This window comes from Protopterus annectens, chromosome 13.part0 (genome assembly GCF_019279795.1).
Source record: "Protopterus annectens isolate FY-2018-M chromosome 13.part0, PAN1.0, whole genome shotgun sequence".
Taxonomy (NCBI): domain Eukaryota; kingdom Metazoa; phylum Chordata; order Ceratodontiformes; family Protopteridae; genus Protopterus; species Protopterus annectens.
The window spans coordinates 941,958,655-941,986,653 of NC_056747.1; the positions used below are offsets into that span (position 1 = coordinate 941,958,655).

The window sequence follows — 27,999 nt, forward strand, 5'->3', positions numbered from 1 at the left end:
TCTTGACTTCTTTATGGTTAAAGTAAAGCTTTACTTTTTCACATCTTTTGGATGGTATTGATTATTCATTTCTGCAGTGTTATTTATTATCTGAGACAGTATTATTTAGTGTTGTATTTTGACTATCTGTGGTATCTGGCTGTCATTGGTCAGACTTCTTGAGCATACTACCTATGAGATATTTCTATAATTTGTATTTGGCCATGTCAAGTGTGGCAGGTAACTGGTATGTCCAGCCCTTAACCATATGTAGGGTGATGGCAAAACTTCCATGTCATTATGAAAGCTGTAGATAATTGGAGAATTCTGCCAACCTTCCCTAGGACGTGTGTGTGTGTGTGTGTGTGTGTGTGTGTGTGTGTGTGTGTGTGTGTGTGTGTGTGTATGTGTGTGTGTATGTGTCTGTGTGTGTACATGTATGTGTGTTTGTGTCTCTGTATGTGTGCATTTTTGTGAGTATAATAATTTAATTGGAAGGTAGTTACCAAGGATAAGTGACAATGGACAACACTGTAGTTCATACAGAATATGGTGCGAAATGTGTCTGAGGTGCTACTAGAAAGACTCAGCTCTGTAAGTGGTCAGTTTGTTTTCCTAGTCTGGTTATAGATATTAAAAGCCCATATCCGGAACAAAAGTGCATTTCCCCTATATTTTGTGGACAAGTTGTGTTTTATGAATTGTTTACTGAATCGGATTTTTTTTTTTACTTTAACCTGTTGTCCGCCAGTAGTGTTACTCAAAAGACTGGTACCCATCACTGGACAATGGAGCAGATCTAAGGATCATAGTCCCTGTGCCTCACATATATGGGTGGTATACTAGCTGGCAATGATGGGTGCAGGTAGTAGAATCATTCCACAGTGTCCCTTCTAGTGAGGAGGGTAATAAACATCTTTCATGAAGTGAGATTAAGGTCAGAATGATCATACAATAGAGGAGTGCATGGGGTGGACATGAGATACTTCTTAAGAGAGGTATGGGAAAATGCTAGTTGCTCAGTAAAATCTATAGCTTACATTTAAGAGCTTTAGGATAGCATTTATTATTTATTTCTGCAGTCTTATTTGTTATCTAAGATTATATTATTTAGTATTGTTGGCTGACTCTGTGTGGTATCTGACTCTCATTTGTCAGATTGCTTGAACATACTACCAATAAGATACTATTTTTATAATTTATATTTGGCTATGTCAAAAGTGACATGTACCTGGTGTATCTAGTTCTTGGCCATATCTAGGATGGTAGCAGAACTACCTTGGTATGATGAAAGTTGTGGATAATTGTAGAATTCTGTCACCTGTCTCTGTGAATTGTTTTCTGTGTGTGTGTTTGTGAATATAATAATTTGGTTGGAAGATAGTTATGAAGAATAAGGGGCACTGAAATACATTATGATACATAGGGAATATGATGAGAAATGGGCCTGGGTGGTAATTCAAAGAGTTAGTTCTATATGTGGTCAGTTTGTTGTCCTAGTCTGGTTGTGGATATTCGAAGCCCATACCTAGGACAGAAATACATATTTCCTTCATGCTCTTTGGGCCAGGTTGCAGTTGGTGAATTGCTTATTTAATCAGGTTTATATGCACAGTTCTTTTTTTTTTTTCTTATTTTAACCTGTTGACTATCAGCAGTGTAACTCGAGATACAATTGTCTGGTGGCTATTGAAACTTTTTGAGGCAGTGGAGTAGCTTTGATGATGTTGGTCTGTCCATCACATACATGGGTAATACACTGGTTTGACAGTGGTGGGATTCAAAACCATGATTGCCACACTAGCCATCATAAATTATTGACAGTGGTCTATCTATGACATTGGTGGCAGTGATGGGATTCAAACTGCACCAGTGCCAGCATGACTCTGGCCCTTTACAACCTTGTTCATATGATCACATCACTGAGTTCAGTAGTAACTGATTTAAATGACAATTTATTATATTTTCAAAAAATATATAGTAATCCTAATTGGTTAGTAGTAACAAGCTACAGTAAGATACAGTCTGTATTTAATTATTAAAAATAAATTTTGGATGTGATGAAAAAATGCATGACAACTAGTGAGTACAATATGAAGATACAAGGCATCTAATGCATGGGTGATACAAAAAAGAGTTATTTCACTAAAAAGGCTGATGAAACATCTTTCATGGCAACCCATCCCAGTTGTGTAGAGGGATGAAGCCCATACTACAGCTCAGATTACCTGTGCTTGACTAGTGGCACAGGTGTTGGTGGGACCCAGTGAGGGAGGATTAGTTTGAGCAGCTGATGCTATTTCACTCATCCATAGAAGGAGGGAAACTGCTAGACCCATGGCATTAATGGCACCTCTGGGTGGCTGGATATATTGTCACCTGTAGTAGCCATGTAGATTTCTGCTGTGTCAGGCAGGGATGTTTCTTTTCAACTTGGGAATAGGAGGTGTGTGTGTGTGTGTGTGTGTGTGTGTGTGTGTGTGTGTGTGTGTGTGTGTGTGTGTGTGTGTGTGTGTGTATGTGCATGTGTGTGCATGTATGTATGTGTGTATGTGTGTGCGTGCATATGTAGATGTGTGTGTGTATGCGTGCACGTATGTATGTATGTGTGCATATGCCTGCGTGTGCATGTGCGTGTGTGTGTGTGTGTGTGTGTGTGTGTGTGTGTGTGTGTGTGTGTGTGTGTGTGTGTGTGTGTGTGTGTGTATGTGTGTGTGTATGTGTGGTGAAGGAGTACTCACATCACTTCCCTTTATTAGGCACCTATGGCAAATCTGTAGTCAGCCAAGACCTCCCTGAGGGTCTAGGAAGCTGATCCACTTTCCCTACCACATGACTCTTTCCCTTGAGAGAATAGATGGACCAACAGAACTTCTCAGGCAGGAAAATATGGCCATATAGCTCTGCCTAGATCACAAGACACCAAGCCCCTGATCTTTAGCACAAATGCGTTGACAAGTACAAGTAGCAGAAGCATCCCACAGTGTCAGTTGGAGTGAGGAGGGGGGATAAAAATAAAAGCAACATCTTTCATGAAGAGAGCTAAGGGTCAAATGGTAGCATAATTATAGAATGCATGGGGTGGTCATAACAGAGTTCTAAAAGGAGGTAAGCAAAAATGATACTTATTCAGTAAAATCTATAACTTTGTGTTTAGGTGAGAACATACTGACAAGGGAGAACACCCACATTCTTTCTTTCTGTCTACTATAAAAATCTGTGTTTTTTTATTGAATGTTTCTTCACAGCAATTTAAGCTTGAGAATGATCCTTATATGAAAAAAAGGTCAACCAATCTCCTTGAGTCTACCTTGAAGTTCCACCCAAGTGAAATTCATCAGTTGGAGCTTCAGGTCAATGAAACATAAATAAAAAGTGTTTTTTTTTTGCAGGAGGCAAATCCCCCCCATTCCCCTTGTAGGGAGCCATACCCCCCCTTGCTTCTACAGACTAATTCCAACATTGTGCACCTGTGGAGAAAAGCCCTCAGACAGTAAATCCCTGCTGATATGGAAATGGATGCCAAATCAATCAATCAGGGAGCTCAAAACTAAGAACTGAACTGATGAGTTAAACCCATCTCGACTTTCTACTCAACAAACAGTGTAATGACTGCTGACATTTGGCACTTAACTGATGGCTCAGATTCGAAAAATGTACTTAGTTCTTGCATCCTTACCACAGAGGTCATCTCTTTCCCAAGAAATGACTTCACATGTTGGGCTTGCATTTGATTAGTGGCACAGAGAAGTTTTAAGATACTCCTTTAATTAAGGTATATAACAAAACCTTTTGCTAAGATTTGGTTTCAGCCATTGCTGTTGTTAAATCATCAGTCAATAATTATAAAATATTGTCCCCATCAATCAGTAAAAACATTTCATCTAACATAATCTAAATATATTTTTTCAAAAATGATATATATGCAGAAGTATACTTTTCTGTTGTATGTTGTGAGACCCTGAGCAAGTCACTGTTGAAAACAGGAACCTTGGTATAGTATGTCTTACATCTTTGAAAAAGAAACATTAAGCATGAGCATATGTGGCAACATATATCACGTCATTTTGTTACTCTACAAGATATTTATCTGCGATATTGTATTTGCTGCTGCTATGATATATGCAAGAAATTCTTGTTCAGCAACTTGCCTTTGTGCATGAAGTACAGAAAATGAGGATTTTCTGTCCTGTTGCTCCTTTAATTAATTCATGCATCAATTTCAATATCAGCTTTGTTGAGTTCTGAGGTGGAGTCTGTCTCAGCAGAGTTCTGCACTGATGAACATTACTGCCACACAGTTTGTGGTTTACTGGTTTGGTTCACGGCTGAGGTTCCTTCTAAGTAGACTTTACATGTCTTTTCTGAGTCAGTTTTTCTACCAACATTTCAAAGATATGCAGGTAGGTGAATTGATAACAAGTAACATTTGTAGGTGTGTGTGTGTGTGTGTGTGTGTGTGTGTGTGTGTGTGTGTGTGTGTGTGTGTGTGTGAGTCCTGTAAAATGACATCCTGTCCAGGATTGTTTTATGTTTTAAACTTCTTGTTAACTTTTTTTAGTAACAGTAGAATACAAAATAATTATGGCATACATAATAAATGTGTTTAAAACTTACCTCTATTATTTATATTAATGTCTGAATGGCCACTTGTACAGGAATAAAAATCTGAAGGAAATGTCAGCCATCTCACTATATCTGCATTTCTAATACATCTTCTGCAAATTTGCTATATCAATCTAACTTACTAATTATATTCAGAAAACACGTGTTACAGTTTCATAACAGAATTAAAAGTGGGTCATCTCATGAAAAGAAAAACCCACCCTTCTATGCAGGTACCCTTTCAGTTACAAACAGCATCTTTTCAGCTGTCATGCAAAGAATGCTTCTGCTTAATTACCTGATATCAATGATGTGTAATGGCTCATCTTCACACATTTCAGACAGTGGCTATGCCATACAGGCCAAGCAGAAGGCGCAGGTCTGTTGTTGACTAAATCAACATTTTTCTGGGGATGCAACTGTGTAGCTGTAAGCTGAGAACTGCATGACATCTGCAGTGACTATCTGCTGGTAGTTAAAGTTTAAATAAAGATAATATTCAGTATTAGAGTTCATCCCAAAATTGCTTTCTTACTAGTATTCACAATTATGCTGTCTACTTCTACATAACAACTTTGAAATACTTCTTGGATACATGGCATATAAGAGTTTTTGCGTAAAGGTATTTATTAAACTCATCCCAAATTGCTTAGATGCCACACTCATCATGAATCATTGAGTAAAATCATCACTATTTATTTAGGTGCATCACACAGAAATATCTAATTATATGGTGAGGTGTTTACTGTCTGACCCGGCAGAAGTATTTCTTTCATTTAGTTTGTGTCATTCTCACAACCAGTATGTTTTATGCATGGTGCAATAGTCTAGCAAAGATATAGTTATGTTTATCATAAAAATGCACACAACTAATGTTTTAGATTTTTTAATAGCGTTGAGCTAAATTCTCATCTATTTTGAACTGTCCTTATTGAAAGCCTATTAACCACAGTGTATATCTAGAATTAGAAAAGTTATATATCCATTTCTGCTTTGTTGTGTGGCCCTAGGTCAGAAATATTGCAAAGTATACACTATATATATATATATATATATATATATATATATATATATGTATGTATATATATATATATATATATATATATATATATATATCTATATTATACATTTTATATATATATATATATATATATATATATATATATATATATATATATATATATCTATATATATATATATATATATATATATATATATATATATATATATATATATATATATATATATATACATTATATATATATATATATATATATATATATATATATATATATATATATATATATATATATATATATATATATATATATATATATATATATATATATATATATATATATATATATATATATATATATATATATATATATATATATATATATATATATATATATATATATATATAGATAGATACACACACACACACACACACACACACACACACACACACACACACACACACATATATATATATATATATATATATATATATATATATACACACATATATCTTAGTACATGTACTTTTCTCAGATTAACATGCTGCTATTTGTTGAAATTTTGTAGATCTTGTGGTCTTTTAATATCACAGTCTCAGAATTTCTGTTTTCAAGATTATGTATTTCAAAATTGTCATAGTAAACCATATATATTTGTATCCATATGTCTATCTATATCTCTATATATCTATATCTAATATATATATATATATATATATATATATATATATATATATATATATATATATATATATATATATATATTTAGATATATAAAACTTTGTGCAAAGCAGACTGGTGGCCCTGCTGACCTGGAAATATGGCGAAAGTCAACCTGCATGTGATGTCTTCATTTGGTTGATAATTCACATTACTGAAACAAAGAGAAACATATTTGTGCAATTCCTTGTTCTGCAGAATAGTCACACAAAAACATCATTTACTAAGTTTTATCTGCCATCCTCCTTTCATTCCACATTGCTGGTTGTTTTTCAATTCTGCTGGAATTTAGCATTCTTCCCTTAATATCTCATTTAGGGAGAAGCAGTAATGGGTAGTCAAACCCTTCATGGCTGATTCCCCTCATGGCCAGAGACACTACCCAATTTAATGTATGAAACCGTAGACCAGGCAAATATTTAATTAAAAAGCTTATAACCTGCTCTGGTTTGCCTTTGTCATATGTTATAGTGCACAACTGCACTCAACAATGTTTCTAATAAAAGGCTTTCATCAATACCCATTAGCATGATTACTAACAGCTACCTGCTAACTCATAATCCAATGCAGGTTGTTAGTGTATTTTTAGTATTTTCAGACAGGACCATTCCAAAACTTATTTTGTTATTATTCTGCTGCTTGAACTATGTTATAATTTTTCTTTTTTATTATTCTTTATTTTTGGATTTTGTAATGGGCATATACCTCATTTAAATGTGTGTTTATTACCATTCCACATATTGTAGTCTTCTTTATTTCAACATATATCTGAACTGTTTCCAGCTAATACTAGCAGAGACTTCTGTAATACTTCTGTTTTTCATGCTGCAAGAGTATGACTTAATGTGCCGTCTATTTTTCGTCTCAATAACTTTTGCATGATTCACTGCATAATAAACCTGCCCACCTACCAATCAAATGTGTGAGGAGGCGGGCTGCAGTCTTGCATATACCCATCTTGTATACTTGCATCTTATCTTACATGTGACATCAGTGTTAAAACAGGGCTATATAAGAAGATAGTAGTTAAGAACAACTTCACAACTGGAAACATCATATTGAAGCAAAGCCAGAAGAAATCCTGGCCTGCCTGCATCATCTTTGGTAAGAAGAAGCTTTAAATCTGTTCTAGATATTGACATAGGCGTTATTGTATAAACTGCAGTGCTCAGGAAATAGTGCCAACATTGTAATGTTGAATTAAATATAACAAATAGGGGGCATAATATGGTCTATGCAGGTTAAAGTTCAAGTCATAACTTTCAACATTTGCCAAAATGTTAGATTTTGATACTTTCCCCAAAAATATTTAAAGTTATTTAACAGAAACATGATCAAAGTCAGACATACAGGTTTAAGAAAATCGCATTTTATTCTATACAGTAAAAAAGGGTATGATGATGAACCTTTGATATAAAAATATAAATATTGCATTGCAGTATAGTATATTATATCAAGAATATGAGCTTTTATTAAACTTCATGATATACTCCTGGGTTCAGTTTTTGACTCTCTACTTTCCAACAATATAAATGAGTACGTCTCTTAATCAGGACATACCCAGAAAAAAGCATACATCAAACATGTCTTAAAATAAATAAAGAAAGAAAGAAATAGTTCTCCCTTAATTGTGATTCGAATAAGCTATGTAATAATTATCTTTTTAATAGCATGGTAAATCTAATTGGCTAACTAATAAAGAAAATAAATATCAGTCAGCAGTGTTGATACTATACAGTAAGCATACCAAGTGCAAACTGCAAACAGTAACTGCTCACGTATGAATACCAGCAGAACATTTGCCTTTATATGCGTGATTTAAAATACTTAAGTATCAGAGAAAAATGTTGTCATAAGAAAACAAGGCTGTACAAGGATGTAGTCCTAGTTGGTAGTGAGAAAAATATGTCTTGTATCCTAAGTAAAGTACAGACTGAACTTATAGAGACTGTAGTGACTATAATTTGGTGGCATTAATGAAATGTTTCCAGTCTGACTCAGGTTTAAATCCAGGCAGCAAACCTTTCATTTTAGATTATTACAGGAATTCAGCCTGATTGTATTTTCTATTCTAACAAGACTCGGACATCTTTATTTAAATTAATGACTAACTAACTACACAGCATTGAAATGCTTAAATAAATTAATCTAAATTGCATTTGTTTTGGTAGCATACTGTATACACCAAGACTTTTCATTTCAGATGATTTAGCACTGAAAAATAGCCATGGAATAAGACAGAGATAGTCACAGGGGAGAGCCATGTGCTGGCTTAAACATGCAATCTTCTGTACTCAGAGTCTGCATTCCTTCCTGGGAAACTGTCTTTAAAAAATGATATATTATAGCAATAACCAACGTCTGGGTGTAGTATATTGAAGATATACCCATGGTTGGTGTAGATTAAACAAAGGCAACCGTGGGTAAAATCTTCAATATATTACACCAAAGAAATGGTTATTATACAGTGACATTGTTTAAGAAAGAAATGACTTACTTTTCTTAAATAATGTCTTTGTATAATGGTGTCCTGGTGTTCTTCTGCTTTCTTTCTGTATCCTGCTGCTTTCTTGATGTACTGCTCATGCATATGGGACTTATGTTCCCACACTTATGCAGTACATCAGTACTTTGGAAAAGAAGCAATAGGGAGCTTGAGGTACGAGAGTGTCAAGGCAGAAATACAAAGAAAATCAGGTGTGTTTCTTTAGTTTTGCATTATGTACCTGATTTTCCTTGTATTTTCTCTGCCCTCGGTACGTACCTCTCAACCTCGTAGCTCAAGAAAACTGGGAAGCCATAGAACATATTAATAGAAGAAAGTCTAAGCAATCAGACTTTTTGTTATATGCTTGATTTACAATGGGGATGATGGTTGTGCTGACCAATCAGTGTGCACATTTTTGAATGTTAGTGATCTGTCATTGTATAATGTGATATAATACATTGTGGAGTAAATTGCTTCATGTGTATTGGTTATAATGCATTTTTTCTGGTCTGCCCTCTACCCTACTAAGAAGAAGGTAAGTGCACAAGTATTATTTCCTCTATATATTAAATGTTTTTTATTTATTACATTATTTTATTAGAATGCCCAATGCTGTGGTTAATAAGTCAATTATGAACATTTTGGGGACTGAATATATGCACAAAACATACAAGGTGCAATGCAATCAACTTCTACTAAGAAGGTGGCAAAAGTACAAGTATTATTTTCTCCATATTATATTTTTATTTATGTCATTATTTTGGTAGCAAGTGCAATGCTGTGGTTAACAAGCTGGTTTAGAACTCAGTACAAATAGCCAGTAGTTTTAGTTATAAAAGACAGGTCACAGGTAAGGCTGAAGTACAGAAAGAAACGTCTGATAACCAGGCTAAAAAAATATTTGTTTTAGTTTATTAAAAGCTGTGTTTGAGGGATTCACCAGAATGCATGTGGACATACTGCAGTAAATGAAGTTTCTTATTTTTATGGAATGAAACTGCTTTGGAGTTTCAAGGAGGACTTTTGAGAATGCTGAAATATAAGGATAAGGGCTTGGCTCACTAAAATCATCCGGGTCTATATTACGATGTCAAAAGATGAGTTCACCAAACAAGTCTCAATCAACATGTAAATATCGACCTTTTCAAATGGTGAATGACCACTTCAGCTAATTTTTTCCCCAGGAGAAAATAAAAATCACTCGGCCATACACAAATAAACCAAAGTTTCAGCCCCTACATAGTGGGGGGTTAGCCTCCCACCCCCCGATGTGGAGGGCTGTACTCTCCACACCCCCCCTAAGTAAATATACCAACTACAAGATTGCACAACAGTGGAGAAAAGGGCAAATCCCCGATGATGGTCAAGCAATTTTTTCCCCAGGGAAAAAATTTGCTGATGTGGCCATTCAGCATTTCAAAAGGTCTATATTTACGTGTTGATAAAGATGTGTTCGGTGAACTCATATTTCAACATCGTAATATAGACCCAATCATCCTACTTTTTAGGGGATGGGGTCTTTTTAAAAGGTCCTCATATCTAGGGCTATTAGAGCTGACACAAGTTTGTATGCTAAACAGAAGAAATAATTTTGGAGAAGTTGAGGAATTAATGGCTAGCGTAAGTAGACTATTATAAAAAAAAAATCCCCTAATGCTGAGTCTCTGCATGTAGATGCTCATGTTGTTGTTGTGAATATATATCTTCCTAAGGTGTGTTTTAGTTGTTATTCTTCAATCTGGATTTAAACAAACGTTTGGAGACAAGAGGATCAAAAGGGAACACTAAGCAGCAGTTGCTGTTTACATGAAAAGAGTGTCTCTGAACCTCAATAGAATATTAAATCTCACTCCAGACATTAACAGTAAAAAGAGTACTTACTAAAACAGAATGCATTACAAAGCATGTCTGAGCAAAAAAGGTTTGTAGTAGCAGATGCTAGTCTAAAGAAAAGAACAGAGAAGGTACAACTGATGACTGGTGATTGGACTTGGCAGAAGTAGACACTGGTAAGGCTTATACACTGCTATATGGGGAAGAGATGTGGCTTTACGTGACTGGCTTCATCTTTTGTGGCTTATTAGATTAGAAATTACCTTCGGCAGCCACGCTGATAATGTCTGATGGCTATTGTTCTCTTCCCTTTCTTAGCTGAAGAATTTATAGACATGAATCAGATAACATGGGTCACACTTTTTGGATTACTGTGCTTGTCTGCATGTGTGAAGACAGCACCTACTAGAGATAACAGCTTGAGGACATTACAGCTAGCTCAAAACAGAGAACTGGTGAGTATGACATAAACACCGTATTAAGCAGATACTGACGAAGGAATTCCTTCCTCCAATTTGCATTTGCTATATGTCAGTTACCATTTATTATCTATACATTGTAATTTGTATTGAATTTGCTTATTGTTAAAATCTACACTTAAAAGTATATATGTCTTAATCTGCATTACAAGGTTATAAATTGTGATTTGCCTTGAGAATGAGATTTTTTTTTTTATGGAACATCTGCTAAGAGTCTGCTGTTAGTCGTTTTTAAGAAGATAATGGGAACATTCTGTTTAGGTTTCTGCAAAAGAAGATTTAATTCAATCTTTGCTGTAATGCATTTCAGGAAAAATGCATTTGTATCACACCCCTTCTGCCAAATTTCATTTTTTTCATATATGTACAGATGTCCTTGACTGATTCAGCAATCCCTTATCCTAGAGAACTGTCAGTGCTTGCTGTAATTTTGCAGCTGTATCTTATGTTACACACTATATGCATAAATATAAACCTCCTTGAGCTAGTGATTAATGTTAGGGACTCCAAAGAGCTAGAAGAGAAAAAAAAGAACTTCATGGCTTCTGCTGTTTTTAATTTCTCCAAGTCTTTTGGATTTCTAATACCATGACTGGAATGGACCCCATTCCTAAGTCAAAGTATGATTAAATTTCATGAAATTAGTATTGTTTCACTCTTTGATGTTAGCCAAAAGTGCTCTTCGCAGCACCCTCAATGTGCCCAGTAATGACTCCTTCTGCTTGAATGAAACTTTTGATGGCTTTTCTTGTCTGTAATCTCTGAAGATACCTGGAAGTGAGAGTATATGCTACTTCCGAGCTGTACCACAAGGCTTATGCTTAAATAAGTGGCATTAACAATCACAGTTTCTTTATCATACTCTAAACACAACAGTGTTTGAAGCAGCTAAGGTAGAAAGTGACTCTTGTACCTCAAGGGTTTCCATTTATGGGGGCCTCTTGAACTTTGCTCTTGAGGCCACTGTGAAACAAATCCCCTCTTTTATAGATTAACTTCCTTTATGAAAGTTGCACAATATAATATACTCCATAAACAAGTGAAAAATAATCTTGTTACAGAAAGTACTGATATATGAACCTCTCTGTAACAGTTTTGTTGTAACAAGGGTCATACATAGGAACATTTCCATGACAAGGCAAAACAGTAGTCATGTACCCACAGACATGACTGTAAAGTTGAAAGAAAGAAAGAAGAAAGAAATAAATTAATTCAGACTAGCAGGGAGTGGTGTTGGACAGTACATATACACTATATCATATAGTGCCCCTCACCTGTTTCCCACTGAGTAACAGGTAGTGTACTTATTCTCATGTGTCAGCACATCACAATGTGAAAGATGGCACATAACGATTGAAGGACAGGCCTTGCAATGATATATGTAAGCACGTGTGTGTGAGAGAGAGAGAGAGAGAGAGAGAGATAGAAATAGGTTCATAGGTTCATAGGTTTATACTAGGCTATCTGCCCTAAGGCATTTATAAGCCTAGCCCAAATTTTTGTGGCTTATGCCACCCCTTATATGAAAAAATACTGTGCCCATTAGTTTGTTGTGCCTCTGTCCAGCAGTGACACAGAGATGATTCCCGGGGTAAACCTACGATCTCCCATCCACAGGTCAAGATTTCTCTTGAACAGAGCCAGTGAGGTGCTCTGCCTCACATGTACCGGGATTTTATTCCACAGCATAGGGAGTCTCTGAGTGATAAATCTATCCCTCCAGCACGTCCTATTTATATCCGTGCTAAGGTTTAAGTCGCTTGCGCTAGTGGTTTTGGTGGATTTGGATTTTTTGAGGTGGAGCATGTCTATTAATTCCAGGTTGGACATGGCCTTGTATGTCAGGCACATGTCACCTCTGAGCAGACGGTATGCGACTGAATAGAGCTGAAGTTTCTTCAATCTGGCAGCATATGACAGATTTTGGAGTCCCTTTATCCTTTTGGTGAGGAACTTTTGGGGTCTCTCCAATTGCTGCAGATGTCGGATGAGATACATCCCGAATGGGGCATTGTACTCGATCATTGGTCTGATAAGTGAAGAGTACAGGGGAACAATGACCTCACTAGATCTGGATGTGAATCCCTTCATGATCAGGTGGGCAATGTAGAAGGTCTTTCTAACCACTTTAGCAACGTGAGTGTCAAAAGAAAGGCCACTGTCAACCTGGGTCCCCAGGTCCCTGATAACCTCTTCTGTGCTTAGTGGATTGCCGCCTATATGGTAGCTTGGGGTTACCTTGTTTTTCCAGAAGGGTATGACTATACATTTTTTGGTGTTTAACTTCAGGCCATGGCTCTGGCACCAACTATCTGTTTCCGTGAGTCCATTCTGAAGGATATCCGTGTCCGATGCACTTTCCACTATGGCGCCCAGTTTGCAGTCGTCTGCAAACTTTGTCAGCCAAAGTCCTCCCATGTTGGCCTGTACTTCTGAGAAGTAGATGCCGAACAATAGGGGCCAAGGACCGAGCCCTGTGGGACACCACTTGTGACCGGCTTGGAGTCTGACATAGCGCCAGCAACTCTAACCCTGTGGGTTCTGTCCTTAAGCCAGTTTGCAACCCATCTTGTGACATATGGGTTTACATTTAAGCTGGTGTTTTTCTACAATACCCGAGTGGGGTATTGTGTTGAAAGCCTTTGCAAGGTCAAGGTAGGCTGTATGGACTGCCTTTCCTCATCAATGGCCTTGGTGACTGTTTCAAAGAAGTCCACCAAGTTCAAAAGGCATGATCTTCCCTTGACGGCCAAACTGGGTCGGGTCCAAAGTCTGCAAGTCCCCTATATCTTTGTTTATGAGCTCCATTATGATCCTCTCCATAGCTTTGCAGACTAGACTTGTTAAGCTTATGGGGGTAATTACCAGGGTCCGTAGTGGCACCGCCTTTGTGGAGTGGGACCACAGTTGCCGTATGCCACTCCTTGGGCACGTGTCCTGTGGTAAGGCTGAGATTAAACAGCTGCCTTATGTGCGGGTTTAATTCCTCATTTAGCTCATGTAGCACACAGCCAGGGACACCATCCGTCCCATTGATGCTGTGTTTTAGCTTTAGAGAGAGCAGCTATCACCTGCGCATTTGAGATGTCTGGGAGGCTACACTCGCTGGGATAGTTATCTCTCCTTTAGGGGAGAGGGTGAAGTTTGCACTGAACCTGTCTGCCAGTATGTTGGCAATGTCTGTGGGTTCAGTGAATTTTGTATCATTTTGGACTAATTCTGAGCATATCTGGGAGTTTCCACCCAGGTTCCTAACATAGCTGAAAAAGGCCTTATGATTGTCCTTTGAATCCATGGCAATTTTTCTCTCAAAATTGGCCTTAGTTGATTTTATGAGTGCTCGTATTTTTTACTAATAATGATCAGGGTGACTTCCTTTTATGGATTTTGTTCTATCATGTAATAGCTTTCTCCTCTTATTGTAAAGTTTGTTAATGGCTGGGGTCCACCAGACTGGACGTTTGCCCTTTGTGGAAAGAGTCTTGGTTTTATTTGGGATTGCCTGATCCATGCAGTCCTGGAGGTGTTCATAGAAGACATTTGTAAGGGCTTCCGCAGCTTGGGTTGTGGTTTCCACTGGCTCAGGGGCCTTGAAGGATACCACACCAGTCTTGAGTTGTGTGAAGTTTGCTTTAGAGAAGTTCTTCACTGTGGTCTTTTTTGTTTGGGGTGGGGGTGGGATGTGGATTTCCAGTGAGATTAGTTTATGATCAGATCTCACCAATGAGGGATATATTTCTGGTGTGGAGCATTTTGTCCCCATGTTTGTGATAATGAGATCTAGTATATTTTCTCCTCTCGTGGGAACAGTGACTAGCTGTTCCATGGCATTTGAATTTATGAACTCCAGGAACCATTGGGCTAGAAAGTTAGGGCTTGAGTAATGTTCCCAGTCTGTATTCGGGTAGTTGAAGTCACCCAATATGATGGTGTTTGGAGATACATTTATACCCTCCAGTGTCTTCAGGAAGGCTGTGTGGGGTTCCTGAGTTTGAGAGAGAGAAAGAGAGAGGGACAGACAGGCTGCATATATATTTAAAGTTGAGCAAATAAACCATTATCATTGAAAGTCAGTACATTTATTATTATGATTTTTTTATTATGTTACGTTTGTTTACCAGGGTAGTGTACTGATCAAAAAGACCAATTGCAGACACAGCCTGAGTAAAAAAATCACAAACTATACGCAAAACAGTATAGATGTTATGAAAACAAATAATACAAATATAAATTGTAAAGTAATTTAGAATTTCCATCAACAGATAGATGTTCTTTAAGCCAGTATTTACGTTTATACTTAATTGAAAAGCATGCATAATTGCAAACAGAGGATAAATATATATATATATATATATATATATATATATATATATATATATATATATATATATGTGTGTGTGTGTGTGTGTGTGTGTGTGTATATATCCATATATGTGTGTGTATATATGTATATATATATATATATATATATATATATATATAGATATATATATATATAGATATATATATATATATATATATATATATATATATATATATATATATATAGTGTGTGTGTGTGTGTATATATATATATATATATATATATATATATTTCACACACACACACACACACACACACACACACACAAACATACACACACACTCACACATCAATCTATATATATATATATATATATATATATATATATATATATATATATAATTAAGGAGAGTGGGAGGAAAATAGGAAAAAAGCAGGAGTAAAGAGGCAACTTGAGTGAGGATAAATAGAATATTATAGATAATTTATCACATCACATGAAGATAAATAAACAACTAAAAATTCCATTTACTACACCCCATGGGTTTTGAACATAAAAAGGGTTGTCTTTTATGTCAAATCAATCTTAGTTAATGCTTTTTTTTCTGATAATGTGTTTCTTTCTGGTAATATGCCACTTTTCGCTACATTGTGACTAATCCAGTCATCAGGTTCAGAAGACCTCATTATCTGCTAATTTGCATCTCTGTGAATTGCATTTACTACCAGTAAACTGCTGCTCATGTAGGAAGTGGTATTCCCCCCCAGTCACTCTGTCACACGTACAAGTACATGTGCCACACACGCACGCACACACACACACACACACACACACACACACACACACACACACACACACACACACACACACACACACACACACACACACACCACAGTCCAAGTACCTGTCCCTAACCAATATGCCCTTCTGTGGTTCCCTCCCCCCACATAAGACTTGCAGCACCATTATGGCATGTATTTGTTATGCCCGGGTACCCTAGTTGACTCCCATCCTCCAGTCCTTCTACTGCTGTTGGTGTGATTAAGACGCTTTGGTCCTTAATCCATTCCTGGTGTCTAGTGGTTAGTCTCATCCCTGATCCACAGCTGTGATATTGCCATTATAGCACTTCAGCATATGGTATCCTTGTTGGTCTTGTGTATCCATGACCTCATACTGCTGTTAATGTCATTATGTCACTTCCACGTAAGAGTAATCCCTAGTGATCTAGTGTATCTCCCACTCCCAGGTCCCCATACTTGTTTGTGCCATTATGGCACATACTTTAAGAATAATCCTTGGTGGTCTAGTGTTTCCTCCTGACCTCCTGATCTCTGTATGGCTGTTTGTGCCATTACGGTACTTGGTTTAAGAGTATTCCCTGGTGACTATTAGCACCCCCACACCCTGATCCCCTTACTGAGGTTGTGGCAAATGGTTGAATATAGCCTTTTGGCCATGTATGATGCAGTGAGATGGTGGGGGCTGCTGTGCTTATCTACATGGCTGAGTGATTTCTTGAATCACTTGGGCATGTAGAGAACAAATGGCTAATTAATATATGCCTCTCCCTCAGCATGCTTTATTAACACACACAGCCCCAGTCCTCCTCAACCACACACACAAACTTAGTTATAACCAATTGCTTGCCTGAATTCACCCTCACTACTGTCCCAACCACAACCATAAAAAGGCTACTTCTAAAACTAAAACCCTACTCCAACGCAGCTGATGGTTTACCTACAGAGTACCTAAAATTTTCTGCAGAAGCTATTGCTCACCCCATTAGCATACCCATTAAGAGATCCATCCAAGAATCCTATGTTCCCAAACTCTGGAAAAAAGCATACATTCTACCTCTCTACAAATGAGGTACCTTAACTGAAACTTCCACCCCATATCTGTTCTATCCCCCATCTCCAAACTCCTAGAATAATGTGTACACTTACAACTTCTATATTTTCTTATCAACAATCAAATCCTTTCCCAAACTCATCATTTTATCAGACCAAGCCACAGTACTTCAACTGCCCTAATTTCCTTTATGGACTTAGTCAATAAAGTCAGTGACTCCAGGAAAAATGTCTCCACTCTATTTCTAGACTTATCTAAGGTCTTTGATACTCTCACTCACGCCTTCTTTCTCAACTTTCTAACATTGGACTATCTACTGCATCTCTCAAATGGTTCAAATGTTACCTATCTGACAGAGAACATACTGTAAAATGGCAACACTCCATATCCCCTTTATGTACAACCCCCCGGTGTTCCCCAAAATCTCCATATTAAGATCCCTACGGTTTAATATATTTATCAACAACCTTCACTCATCATTTCATCAAGGGCCTCTTATACAATATGCAGACAATTCCACTGTTATCTGCTCTGCTGAAAATTAAACACAGCTACAACATATCACTCAGTCTGCATTTTTCTCCAAAGAGACATGGCTCCATAACAACCACTTGTTCCTAAAGCCCAATAAAACTAAGCTCATAATATCCACTCCAGAAAAAAATACTCCTATCAACAAATCTCAATTTACCATACTCCCCCTGAACCACACAAAAATGGAATTAGTTACCCACACCAAACTGCTGGGAGTCATAATTGACAAAAACTTAAAATTTGAGCTAAACATACAAAAAATATCAGTAAGACTCACAGAAACTAGACCTTCTTTACAGACATAAACTTTCTCACCCTACAAAACAAGTACTCCACCTATCTGCTTCCATCTCTTATCTATGGTGCCCATTGCTAGCCAACCTCCAATCCTCACTCAAAACTAAATTAGAAGTATTCTATACTAAAATGGCTAACTTTGCAACAAACATCTGCCTTTTCACCCACCACTACACACCCCTAAAAACATTAAACTGGCTTGAATTCCCCCACTACCTCACCTATCTCCAACTAACTATTACACACAAAATACATACAAAACCTCAGGAATGCCCTGCCCTAAATTCTTAATTTCCCTTTATAATCCCAGTAGATCCCTAAGATCAGAAAACCAGCACCTCCTCCAAATTCATAAACCCAAACTACCTGCTGGTCAACTACTATACCCCTGGGCAATAGCTAAAATGTGGAACAACCTTCCTCTAGCCATTCACAACACCCAAAGCACTATTGCCTTCAAAACAGCTCTGCATAATCACCTCCACTCTACCTGGGACTGTAATTGTACTATACCTCCCCCTTCCATAACCTAATTCTTCCGCACCCACCTATTATTCCCATAATTTCCTACCTCAACTAACATTCTACCCTCTGTTCATTTCAAGTATAGTATCTTACTACACACTCTCTTTATTTACTCTTTACTATTAACATTTTTCTCCCCAGTCCTCTATCTGTAATTCTTTCACGCTCTCACTTACACATCCATACTCTAATACTATTAATTTCTTTCCTCTTGCCTTCTTATATCTTCCCCACTTTCCTCTTATACCATATAACTCCTGTATGTTGGCTGCTATGACTTTCTTAATGTATTTGAAGCTTAGAACACCTGCTATAATATGTTTGCTAAGCATTTGATAAAATGTTTACCCATATTACTCTGTCAACTGTATTTGAATTAATTTGTACTAAGTTTATCCTGTGTGCTTTATATATTCTAAATGTGCTACTTTGTAATAAATTTACCCTTTGTGATTTATATATTCTAGATGTGTTTCTTGTGGAGCTATTCTTCCCATGCCTCTACTGAAAATGGGCTCTGCTTGGCCCAGTGGACTATACCGCTAAGCAAATGCCAATAAATAAATAAATAAATAGATAAATAAATACATTCAGCATGGCCATGGGGCCAGCCCTTTGCAGTGCTAAGGGCTGCAAAGATATACAGCCCTTTGCAGAGCTGCATATCTTTATGGAAAAGGACTATGCAGTACTGTGTTAGGGCAGTTGCTGAATGGGGAAATGGTACTTTGATGTGCACACAGAAGCGTATCTGTCATGGTACCTTAAAGAATCCCAACCAGAGTCATTCACAGTGAAGCATTTGTATAATGAATGACTTGTCTCTGTCCATTTTCCTAGTCACCCATTATTTATTATTTATTTATTTGCCTTTTGTTAACCGGGTTAGTCTGGCTGGGTCAAGGGCCCTTTTTCAGCAGAGATTCGAGGAGAAAAGCTCCAGTACAAATTCAGTTAGTTACAATGAAGTACAAAGTTAAACAAAAACAGAAGTTAAAAATGCACAATACTATACATAGAAGAAAAATAAAGTTTTTCATTTCTGCATGGTAGAAGAACAATCAGTCTTGGAACACAAATAATATATTATCATTACATATCAAGTTATAATCAGAGGATAGTGAGAGAATGAGTAGGAATGACAGGGCAATAGGAAAGAGGTTCACGAAGGATACTTTAGCAAAGGAAAAAGGAATAATAAGAGTGATGGAACAAGAAGTTTAAGGTAAGTTTATTAGTGGGGAAGTGTAGGTTGAAGAATTGATAGGGAAGTTAGATGAGGCAGATATTACAAATAATAGTTTGCAAGTCTTCATCTAGCATAGATGATTAGCTGATTTCTTGGGGTGTCCATCCTGTAGGAAGCCCACCAAGCTGCTAGAAGTTATGGCTTGCATGTATGCACTTGCATCTTGTTCTGCATATGATTGAATTGTCTCAGTCACTGGATTTTTGGAAAGGGTATCTACCAGCATCAATTATTTTCCTAAAACTTGCATTGCTTTTGCATTAAATCATCTTAACCTTACCAACAGACATTGACATCTTAGGGATCCTTATCCAAATCATACAGATTTATCCATGTCAACAGGGGTTTATGATCTATTTGTATTTGGAAATCATCCAGGCCCAATAGGTAACATGGAAAGTGTTTATATGACCATACTCTTGCTAAGCATTCCTTTTCAATTTGGCATAATTGGCAAGGCTAGGCTGCTGATCAGATAAATCATTTATAGACTAACTTTATGATCCCTTTCTGCAACACCCTATAATATGAAATATCTACTGTCTAATTTCATCCCTTTTTAATGAAGGTTTGAGGGGTAAGGCCATGTGTGAATTTACGCTTTCCCATCATTCCTCCAGGATGCTTTCAAGAGGGTCTGAGAGCAACTTTTTTTTAAATTTAAGAGAATTCTATCCCACAAAAGAGTGATTCTGTGAGGAAGATATCTGTCCCATGAGCTGGTCTTGTTTATGCTGCAGTGGAAGTTTAGTTTCTTTAAGCTGGTGAGGTGGATGTTTTTTTTTTTATTTTTTTATTTTTTTTATTTTTTTTTTGTAGATGTGCAGGAGGTCTCATAGGACTGAATCTATCAAGGCTTTGTAGGTGAGGTAGAGGTCACATTTCAAGACTCAATAGGAAAAAAGAAGAGAGAAAGTGCTTTAAGGTAGTCTTTGAAGCATAATGAAGATGCCCCTGGTTCTTTTTGTAAAGAAACACTTCTGTCTTATGAGTTATATGTTTATAGAATACGTACTAAAAGGGGCATTATATTCTAATATGGGTCTGATAAGAGAGGGTCATAGAGGGATGATAGCTTTATTTGACCTAGAAGATACAACCCTTGTAATCAGTATGGCTAAATAAAGGATTTCCAAATGAAAGTGAATACACAGTGGTCAAAGGACAGTTCATTGTCAGAGAAGTGCCAATAACTATGTCAATTTTCTAAGTGGTGTCATCTATGTTGAATGTACACGGGTGTCTATCTTTGCCAAATAGCACAATACTACACTCCATTTATTTGTAATTGCTAGGCCATCCTGGATAATCTAGGAATCCCCTAGAGATTATGAGGTTTGAAGTTGTCCACAAACTTGATCAGCCACAGATCCGTAATACCAAAGAAAAGTGGCCCAAGGACTGATCCCTATGTGATGCCACCAGTAACAACCTTTTTTGATGAGACCATACCCCTTGCATTACCAGACTAGAGTTTGCGTTTAGTTTGATAGCTTGCCAATTATGCCAAAATGTGGAACGGTGACAAAAGTCTTCACCAGGTCAAAGTAAACAGTATGTACTGATTACGTGCATCGGGTGCAGCAGTAACATGTTTAACAAAGTGCACTATATACAAGAGGAGGATTTGCCTTTAATGCACCAAAACTGGTTTGCTTTGTGTAAACGATTACAGACACCTGATGTCCTTGTTAATAAGATCTTATACTCCCCAACTAGATCTCTCAGAAGCTTTGACTAACAACTCCTCGACATACATAAACCCAACAAAAACATTGGTAAACTACTTTACAATTACAATGTGTGTTTAGCCTGGAACAAACTTTCTAACTCTATTAGAAACATCCAAAATACAAATCAATTCAAAAACCAACTAAAACTCTTCCTTGTAAGCTGTTGGATCTACCCTTGCCAGGAGCTACATGAACCCTCCCATCTCTCTATCCTTTTGTCCCTTCCTTTAACTCATTTTTCTTCCTCTCTAATAATTCAGTTTTCTTCCTGTCTAATAACTTTATAGCTACATTTCTTATGAATCTGCCTTTCTCAAAATTCTAAGTTGCTATTTTCATGTAGTACTGTGACTACTATGTATCCACTACAACTAAGATATATATATATATATATATATATATATATATATATATATATATATATATATATATTGTACATTCCATACTTCATCTGTTAATAGATACTGTGCATATTTAAAATTGCCAGATTCTGTCAAATTGATCTCATTCTATTTGTTTATTGCAACTGTTTTTTTTTTTGCTTAACTTTTTGTACATATTCCTTGTTTTACTTTTTATTGTTACTATATTGTTTTACTATATTGTATAACTTAAAGTGCATTTTTCTGTGTTTTCTGTTATTTTTTTGTTTGTAATTTCCTGGAGCTTTTCTCCTTGGGTCTCCACTGAAAATGGGCTTCTAGCTCAGTTGGTTGGACCAACCCAGTTAACAAATGTTAAATAAATAAATAATAAATAAAAGATGTATAATGATGTGCTCCATTGCTTTACAAATAAGGCTGGTTAGGTTTATAAGCCTGTAATTGCCAGGGTCAGTTGTGGGTCTTTTTTGTGGATTGGGATGATTACAACAGTTCTCTATACCTCTGGCACAAATCCGTTTAACAGACTGAGATTGAATAGTTTTAATGGGTCTATATTACGTGATCGAAACTTTAAATTATCGAATAACTAAAGGTCGATCACGAAATATTGAACCTTTAACATTGAAAACGTCCATTTCCACATAGGGAAACAATGCCGTTGGCCAAATAATAAAAAAAAATTTAAACAGAAATGAAGTGGGGGCTTTACCCCCTGATGTGTCCCCTACACCCCCCAAACTAAATATACTAACTCCGAGATTGCTCTACAGTGGAGAAAGAACAAAATCCACATAATGGCCAAACGACTCATTTCCCTGTGTGGAAACGTCCATTCGCAATTTTCAGACTTCGACATTTAGTGAGCGAATTTTAGGTGTTCGATATCCTAAGATTTTGATCACATAATAGGGAACCGTTTTAATAGCGAGTCCATAAGGCTGTGCTTGGTGCTGACAGGAAAGCAACCTAGCATGTTGTCTGGACCAATGCAGCTAGTGTTTCTGTGTTTTGGAGAGTGCCTTCAGACTTGCTCTGAAGCGATTTGAGGGTATGTGTGGACATGCAAGTATGTGAGGGAAAGTAAGGGGAAAAGAAAGTGGTGAAGTTACATAACTATGTTAGTTATGTTTTCTAGGGATAGGTATGTGTCATCATGTATTAGTTCAGTGCATTGCTAAGTATTGGTTTCTAAGATTTCTGACATAATTGAAAAGGTCTTATAGTTATCTTTTGCATATGTGACAATTTTCAGCTCATAGTTATTTTTGGAGGATTTACTGGGTGGTGGTGCTGCAATAGCGTTTTCGCCTCACAGTTAGACGTTGCCTGTTCGATTCTCAGTTAGAGCGTCTTCTGTGTGGCGACATGCATGAATGGGCATTCCTTCATTGAAGGTTGTGCATTAGGCTCGGCAAGCCAGCATGTAAAACTCTACTGCCAATCATTAGCGGACCGGAGTTTCGCTGTGGCGACCCCTAACCGGGAAAAGCCAAAAGACACAAACAAGTTATTTTTGGAGGATTTGATTCTACCCATAGGTTCTTTCTGTATCTTTTTGAGTTCACTTTTAGAGGTTGGACTATTAAGTTTTTTTTTTTTCTTACGGAAAATAAGTTTATTTTTCTTTTTGTATAATTTGTTTATACTTTGGTTCCACCATAGGAATTTGTTCCTGAACTTAGTCAATGTCTTTTGGGAGCCAATGCCTCAATGCAAACTTTTAGGTGGGCATTGAAACTGTCTGTGAATGTAGCTCTGTGTGAGCTGGAGTCATCAAAAGGACAGGAATGCTTACATTTCAAGTAATCAGCTAACTGTAAATATATTTACCTTAGAATAGCCTCTAAAGGTCTGAGGGGGGTTATGCTGGTGAGGACTAGCTGTAATATTTATAGTCCTCTACTTGTGATGTGAACTAGCTGGTGTAAGGAGCTTGCATTTGTGAAATCTAGGAAGCACTTTCCAAACGTATGTTTAGTATCAACAAACTCACAGTATTTTTCCAGTTCTTACAAATGTCTAACAAGTGCTTCTACAGACTCGCCCCCTTCCTGGACACATATATGGAAGTGTGCTCTTTCATGAATTACTTTCCTTTTAGGCACAAAATACTTGTCTAGCTTTGTTATGACTGCCACCCGTTAAGATGTGACACTAAAAATATGATCGCACGAAAAAACAGAGTCAACATCTATGTCTGTAACATAAAGTAAGACGCTTACCTCAACCTCTTAGTCTTCCTCATCCAGCTTTGCTGCTCTTCTGTAACAAACAAGCGTTTGCTTCCATGTTGAACCCGCTGGCATTTGTGAGAAGCCAAATAGCTCAAGTGAACTGAATTTTGTCATTTCCAATGTCATTTTCTTCTCTAACTTCTTTTTCACTTGTCACAAACTCACCTAAGTCAGAGTCTGCATCCCAGCTTAAAAAATAATTTCCTTTGTTACATCCTTTGCTGAACCAATGTTTCTGACAGAGTATTCTGTAGGGAATTTTTAAAGTCTGCAAACTCATTACACCCATATGCTCCCAGTTGTCTCTTTCTTCCCCATCAAAATTCCAGCATTTGCTATCTACCTGAGGAAAAATTTGTTGGAGTCTGCTTAGCTCTTTCTACCTCTTTATCTTTTGCAATGACCTTTCCAGCAGCTGAAATCTATCTTCTTTCACTCCCACATCACTGTCTTATTTGTCCTATTGTCTCTGACCCAGGGTTTGCATAAATCATGGCAGTTTTTGTTGATGGAATCACTTTTCCCCCACTCACTTCCAGCCACCCTTCCTGTTAATGATGACTGGATTAAGGATATTATCTTCCTTATTTGGCTTTTACTGGAGCTTTTTTTCCATTTTCATCTTATCTCTCAGGCTTCTTTACTTCTGGAAGAATGTTTGTGTCTCTGTTTTTTTTGGGGGGGGGTCATTAGTGTATTTGTTACTCTTTTAACATTTGCACTCTGTATATTCTTTTTGATGAGATTGTTGTTATATCCTGGGTTGTTTTAATGTATGCCAGCACTCCAGTGTGACACACCTCTGCCTTTGTTTGTGTCTTTCGGCTTTTCCCAGTTAGGGGTCACCACAGCTGAACTCCGGTCCGCTAATGATTAGTAGTTGATTTTTACATGCCGAGTTACCAGCCCTGACGCACAACCTTCAATGAAGGTATGCCCATTGACACATGTCTCCATGCAGAAGACGCTCTAGCTGAGAATCGAACCGGACAGCGTCTTACTGTGAGGTGACAACGCTACCGCAGCACCACCACCGGGGGCTGTGACATACCTCACACCTCTGCCTAATGAGTTTATTTACCAAATTACCATTTAAATGAATGAATACAATTTTACTACTTGATCATATTATATGAGTAGATTACAGGGGGATCAAACAGTACTGAATAAATAAATTATGTAGGTGTGCATTTTATTTTATTTTGTTTTTGTGATAAAATATTCAGTCTGTTTGACGGAATACTGAGCTTGATTTTATTCTGCTTTTGTTGAAAACACCCATCTAAGTCTATCTATCATTCCCACTCCCTGGCTTATTCTTTTAAACTCATACTTCAGTGTGACATAATGTAAAAAAAAACACAGAACAACAGAAAGGACTTTACAAAGCCCATGCCCAGCACTGTTACTTCTGTTGTGTCCCTCACCATATGAGGTAAAATCAGCACCAGTACCTGTGTCTGGGCAGCCTGCTGCACATTTCTCACAAAGGGTACTTGCTATTGATCTTATGGGATTGTAATCAGCACTATATAATGGTCCCATTACTTGGCTATATATTCAGAACTGTCACTGTGTTCTAGTCCTACTATAGGTGGGTGCACAGTCATCACATTGTACCTGCACCTGAGAATTTGGATGTATAATTAGTAAAATGTACAGTTTTCAGGGTACCTGCTGTGGTGGTGGTGCTGCGGTAGTGTTGTCGCCTCATAGCAAGACGTTGTCTCGTTTGATTCTCAGCTAGAGCGTCTTCTGTGTGGAGGCATACGTGAATGGGGCGTGCCTTCGTTGAAGGTTGTGCGTCAGGGCTGGTAACCCGGTAAGTAAAAATCCACTACCAATCATTAGCGGACCGGCGTTCTGCTGTGGCAACCCCTAACCGGGAAAAGCCGAAAGACACAATAACAGTTTTCAGGGTACCTGAGTGTATAGTCTTCACAGTGTCTCTGTGCATGGTACCTAACTGTGCAGTCAGGACAAGTGTACCTGGGCATATAATAAACACAGTATCCGTGTCTCCAGGCTTTTCGGTGTACTTTCAAAACAGTGTACTTGTCCAACGATAGCTGGGTCTACTCCTGGGTATGAGGGTGCAGTCAGTATTTTGGGCAAGCCCCATGGTACCTATATGTATAGTTAACATATCTCCAATACCTGGCATCCAGATTCACAGACAACACAGTGTGTTTCCTTAATTGTACTTCTCCCTGATCATCCACGTGTACATGGCCCAAAGTACCTGATCTATGGTCAGTATAATGTCCCTGTCCCTGGGAAACTGATTGCAGAGTCAGCACTGTATATCTGTCCAACAGTATATGGAAGTGCAGTCAACACATTGTCCCTGGACACCTGGGTGTATAGTCAATACAATAGACCCATCACTAGTCTATTGTACATCTTAGCTGCATTTCATTTCAAGGAACAGATCTTTATTTTGCTTCATAACAACTCTGTTCCACACTGAAATGATGTGTCACATATTTAGTGTTAAGAAAAAAATCTATGATAAATAATTGTGAATCATGTCGATATTGTTTTATTAACAAAACATTTTATTAATATAGGATAGTCAGTGTTAACAATGCTGTGAGTTTCTTTTCCATCTGTTCCATGTTTTGCCTGTTTTTTCCCAATTCTGAGAGTCACTCACTGCCTGTTCTACATTTAGTAGCTTGGATAGTGAGGACTGTAACACTCTATCTTGTTTCTTGGCATGGCTTGAGGTGTTTAACTGTTACCAGCAGGTGGTATCCATCAGTGACAACTGTTTGCTTACATCTCAGACATAATCCAAAAGGTGATGGAAATATGTTTTTATACACATTTCTTTTTCACCAAAGTTATTGTTGCAGAATCTTTTATTCATCTACCTGGGGCTGTTTACTTTTTTGTGTTTGTTTTCTCATTACTTCCATGGGAAGTCCCACAGTAAAGCACTTAATTTATATGTTTAAATTGAAAATAAAATAATGTCACTGAATGCACACAGCTGGGTCTATTTTCAAGGAGTTGACAGAACTAACTCTCAGAGGAACATTTTATTTCATACTGTATATCCTATTTTGACATAATTTGCTTGGGTTCTAAAAGTGCTGAGAGTATGAACAAGCCAAGATAGTTACTGTTATTAAGCTTTTTTCAAATCAGAAAACAATATTACATGAAACAAGTTTCAGTTCCTCCAAAGCAGCTCTCACAATGTGAACAGTTCTCACTTCACTGACCTTGATAATTGTGTTCATTTGTAGGTTCATCTGCTACAATTAACATATATTCTATTTTAAAAAGGTGTAAAACAAATGGCCATTATGAGGTACTTACTTATTTGGCTTTCTGCCATATTATTAGAATCTGCAAAACAAATGGTCACTGTGGGATGCTTATTATTTTTTTATTGTTTGTTTGCTTCTTCAGTTCCTGAGTGCCCTGCAGTCTTATTTTAGTGACAAAGGTGTTCATATTGACAGAACTGCACCAGCATTTGCCATTGTCTCCAAGGGCCCCAACAGCATCATGAGAGATGACGGAGGGAAGGAGGATCATTCAAGATATGAGAGGAACTGGCTGGAGTAGGAACATACCCTTAGGTAACAAGGACTAATTGACTTGAAACATCTTTTTTATTGGCAAAGTGCATGCAACATATTAAACCTTATCCAGGTCACAGTCAGCAGGTTCTTACATATTTATTTTTATCTATTTGTTTATCTGCATGTCTTCTTTTTTCATTCATTATTAATTTTCTATTTCACTC

The 27,999-nt window shown here is 37.2% G+C and overlaps 1 long non-coding RNA gene across 2 annotated transcripts in view; it reads left to right on the top strand.

Moving 5' to 3' along the window:
- LOC122787805 overlaps window positions 1-27,999 on the top strand; it is a 305,597-nt gene that overhangs the window by 206,232 nt on the left and 71,366 nt on the right. The window contains exons 1-3 of one of the 2 annotated variants that reach the window (XR_006362601.1): window positions 7,376-7,427; window positions 10,963-11,099; window positions 27,660-27,832. This is a non-coding gene — a long non-coding RNA (uncharacterized LOC122787805). Of the gene's footprint in view, window positions 1-7,375; window positions 7,428-10,962; window positions 11,100-27,659; window positions 27,833-27,999 lie in introns of those variants that run through there. The other variant, XR_006362600.1, reaches the window with a different exon arrangement.